This window comes from Sorex fumeus, unplaced genomic scaffold (assembly GCF_029834395.1).
Source record: "Sorex fumeus unplaced genomic scaffold, SorFum_2.1 ptg000014l, whole genome shotgun sequence".
NCBI lineage: Eukaryota > Metazoa > Chordata > Mammalia > Eulipotyphla > Soricidae > Sorex > Sorex fumeus.
In genome coordinates, this window is record NW_026606071.1 from 10,507,501 (window position 1) to 10,512,655 (window position 5,155).

Below are 5,155 nucleotides of genomic sequence, written 5' to 3' on the forward strand. Positions count from 1 at the left end.
CTTTCATACCCTGTTTGGCCATTGCAAGGTATTATGACAAGCATTCCTAATACTTGAAATTCATTTTTGTTTTCTTTAAAACAGGGAGTATTTCCACTATAAAACTGCTCAAGCATGATTAAAATACATGTATGTTTTGAAAACAGAAAAAGTGGTACCATCCAAATGCAGAAATTGAAGTCCCACTAAAAGAAAGGTGGTCCCCTAGGAAAATGAGAAGGATAAGAATATGAAAGGAACATCAAGTACAAGATTTTACCTGTGACAATACCCCATTAACTTTCGTGTACACAGAGAACTCCAGTTAGGGACTATTTGGAGAACTATATATAAACGCTTACAAGTAATTTAAGGCTTTTTTTTAAAACCTGTATTTGAACACTTATTTCTCTCCTTCTCGCCTCTGTATTTTTGTTTGTTTGTTTGAAGCCCATGTTCTGTCTTGAACACGAATTACGCTCATTCTTTCTGCTCATATCTACCTACATTTTATTTAATAAAACAAATTTTCTATGTTGAAATAATAATAAAATAAACAAAAAAAGAGATTTGAAAGTGATAAAATCATGTCTGGAAACGCTAAAGCTTGTCTCTAAAACACATCAAGTGCAATGACTAAATGCTACGCTCCTCTAAAATATCCCTGGTAGCTGCTCTCTATATCCCTCTCATTTTAAGAAAAATCTATATTTCAGTGCTGCTATTTCTCCACTCATTTCTTCATTTTTTAAATTTATTTACTATTTCTGGGTCTTTCTTCTTGAAGAGAATACTGAAAGAAGTGGGGCCTGAAGGCTAGCCCAGCTAGAGTAGCCAAAAATTTATGGCTCTAATTAGACATTTAGGGGAGTCAAACTGAATGGAATTACAGAACCCTCTCTCGGCACACTCAATCACCATAGTATTAATATACAATAAGAAAGATAGGTAGCAGTATTTTAAATAAAAATTCTATTCAAATAATTATGATAAATGTGACTATAGATCAAGTCAGATAATTTTGCTGTAGCATTGAAATCACATCAAGAGATACTGAATAAAATGTAGCTAAACAGCAAACAAAAGGAAAATAAAACAAAACAAAAGAAACTTAAAGATTTTTAGAACGACATTTCTACCATCACTAATTTTACCATTATGTGAACACAGTGTTTTTAGGAAATCTCAATGGATTTATAAACTCTGCTATAGAACAAAATAACCTGATGCAATATTTCTATGTTAACTTGTGGTGAAGGACAGGTGGGCATTGGGAATATTTTTCCCAGCTTCTGCCACATTAGCTAACACTGCTGCTCTTCTCTCTTTGAGGTCTTCCTTTAAGTCTTCTCTGTAATGCTTTGTGAGCTTAGATGTTAACTTGTGATTACATGAGGCTCACGACAAACCACATTGGCGAGTGAGCGCGAGATTTTCTGAAGACAGGCATCTTTTCATCTTTTTGTGGCTTTCTCTCTCTCTCTCTCTCTCTCTCTCTCTCTCTCGGTGTTCCTCACACATTCATAGATGTGCTGAACCAATTGATCATATTCATTGTTGATGTTTCAATGACAGCATCTTCCCATATTGCTGCAGTAGTGACAAAGAGCTCCCAGTTGTTGATCATTCTGGGAGTTCACTTCTTAAACTTTGCAGCCCTTTTTCCCCCACTCCGTGAAGTAGAATTTCACATGAAAGAGACAGTGGTCTGATCCTGTTTGGAATTTTGGGCCTTCGCCAACTATAAGAACAAGATGACTGCTCTCCAACATCCTCGTGGATCTATCACATCTTACAGAAGGGCAATGGAGAAGATTATCTATGATTCTTATCTAAGACAGAAGCATGGAACACCTTCAAGAGCATTGAAGATGTTGTTAAGAGTATGAAGAACCCCTGGTTCCGGGTGCACCTTTCCACTCTACCGTTCTTCCTGCATTAACATATGCCTCAGAGATCTGGGTCTTATGAACTGGGCCCAGGGTAAGAATATTATCTGGGTCTCCCAAAGGGGAATCGAAAGAGCTATGCTTGGAGTATCACGCTTCACTTAAGTGAGAGAAGGAATCCGGAGTTCCTCCCTCTGTCGATAATTGAGGATCGGGGACATTTTCTCATTTGCCAAGGCATCTAAAATCAGATGGGCCAGACACATAATGTGATTCAGAGACAATCGCTGGACTAGAGTGGTCACCAACTGGATTCCACAGGGCATGAAAAGAAGGCCTGGCTGCCCACCTACGAGATCATTGGACTCCTTTGTCAAGAACCTGAATGAATGGTTTGATGCTCTTCGTGTTCTAGGAGCGAGTTTATGCCACTGGGCTAAACTAGCATGTGACAGGAATGAATGGAAATATTACTGGTGCCCACTCGAGCAAATCAATGAGCAATGGGATGACAAGTGATACAAATGATGTTAATATGTATAATAATTTAAAAATCATGTTAGTCTTATGGTGAGTTTCTGTTAAACAAATTAGAAGCCTATATCTATTATTTTAGCACTGTAGCACTGTCCTCCCATTGTTCATCGATTTTATCAAGCAGGCCCAGTAACATCTCCATTGTGAGACTTGTTACTGTGTTTGGCATATCAAATACATCACAGGTAGCTTGCCAGACTCTGCCGTGTGGGCGAGATACTCTTAGTAGGTTGCTGGGCTCTGAGAGAGGGGTGGAGAAATTGAAACTGGACCAACTGGGTCGCCACGTGCAAGGCACACGCCCTACCCACTGTGCTATTGCCCCAGCCCATGTATCTATTAATGGATGAACATTGCAGATATAGGCTTCTAATACCTATATAGCAATTTTCAATTTGTTCTTTAGTTACTTTCTCTCAGTCTGAGAGAATCACTTTCATTATTTGACCTTTCCATTTCAATAGATTTCACAGATGATATCCTCTTCCTTACATAACTGAAAAATAAATAAAAATATTTATAAAAATATTACTTGTGTGAAGAAGGTGGTTTAATGCTTATTGATTTCAAGTGCACTTTTCAATGTATACTGTATGATGACCATTTCTTTACATATCTCTCATTTATAGTGAGTATGAACATTTTTCTCAGTAGAGGGTGCTGAAAGCACACTGCAGAAGAAAGAGGCATCAGGTGTGACTCAGCTAACAGGAAAGTTAATTGGAGGAGAGCTGGTCAACACCAGACACTGGTCCAAAACATGGTCAATTTGCAATTTTACCTTCTCAGGATAGCTATATCCTGTCTAGAGACCTTTTCACGTGGATAGAAGTGTCCATTTGGAAACCATGACTCCAAAATTTATGAAACGAAAGACTCTATACTGTTTCCTGGAATCCATTTGGATGACCGACAGACATAAAATGGCTCAAACTAGAACATGGAGAGAGGCTTCTATGAAGCACATGATTCATACTGTGGAAGACAGCTCATCAATCAGGATGGAGCCCAGGAGGAATAGATACTAGTAGTCTTTGATTGATGGTCTGGGTTTGCCAAGATTGAATAGAACTTACCTCCACAGTTCTCATTCTGCTACACTAGCCAAATCAGGAGAAAAGGGTGGGGTGGTAATATCAAAATAGTGAAAAGTTACCTAACTAGTGGATGACTAACTTTCTATCCTGCAAGGTCTATTGTTGACTATTTCAGGAAATGCCAGACCTGTTTAGTTTCAGTTGGCTCCTCAAAATCTTGGTTTTCTAGATTCTCAGCCATTTTAGTTACTCTGGCTCAAATAACGCTACTTGTCCCTTATTCCTTGTGACACTGTATATCCAATTAACAATTTGCTTGTTACTGCTCTGTCATTTTCATCCTGAAGGCTGACTTTTGATGGCAACCTAACACCTGTTAACTCCTGCAAGACTAAGCACCAAAATTCACTGCATTCCAGTGAGCTGACACGAGAGAGACCCAAATTCTTTAGTTTTGTAGTTAGTCTCCTTCAGCCTTAGGGTTCTATAGAGTATCTTCTGATACTTGAAACTGTTGCTATTGAAAAGTTAACAATGATTTATATTAAATTATCCTTTTATTATTTACCTGCACGGCAGAGCCTGGCAAGCTACCCATGATGTATTTGATATGCCAAACACAGTAACAACAAAAGTCTCCAATGGAGACGTTAAAGGGCCCGCTCAAGCAAATCAATGAACAACGGGAGGACAGTGACAGTGACAATGACAGTGATTATTTACCTACTCTGTGATTTTTTTAATCTTGATCAGACTCAAACTGATAATGTTCAACTAAAAGGATTTTCAGTGTGATCGTCTCATTCACAAAGTTTGGAGATTTGTTCTACATTCTGGTTAAACATAATTTAGGAAATACTTCCTCTCATCATAAGAAAGACAAAACAAACAAAGGTTCTTTGAAATATTTTTAAAACATTTATTCTTTTTAACTTTAAGTTATGGATTATCTTAATAGCAGAAGCAAAAATACATATTTTCAGGAAGTGACATTCTAATTAAAATACTGCAAATGGGTTTCTGAAATAGATTATGTATAACCTAATAGAGCTCAGGGGTTACTCTTAGCTCTACAGTCAAGACTTACCCCTAGTCATTCTTGGGGCATGATAAGGGATACCAGGGATCAAACCTAGGTCAGCTAGTCAGCTACATTGAAAGCAAATGACCTACCCACTATACTATTGTTCCAGCCCCATGTTTTCTTGAGAGCTTTGTATAAGACAAATCTTATTTAATTTTTCTCTTCAATAAATTTTTGAAAATTAAAAATAGTAATTTTTCTACATTTGCCTTATACTATATTTAATATATTAAAATGAGTGTAGAATGTTTAAGATAATGTATATAAGTTAGGTTATATTATAATTACTGATTCAAGATAAGAATCTTGAATTTTTAAGAATCACAAAATTTATATTCAAATCCAGTTGAAATGAATTACTAAATTGGCTAAATTGCTAAAATTATTTACTAGTTTATATGTTTAAGAAAAAAAGGCTAAATTTGATCTCTGTGACTCAGCAGCTGCAAACCTCCAGAACTCAACCACACAGCCATGCTCAAGGCTGCTTACCACAGGTTTGAATGAGCCTCACCTATGAGAGAACCTGCAGAAAAACCCAGGTATGTGGGATCCATGACTGAGATCTCCAAGCTCACTACGAACGGGACTGGACCTCTACTCTCTAGCCCCCCAGTTTGTCAGTGGCT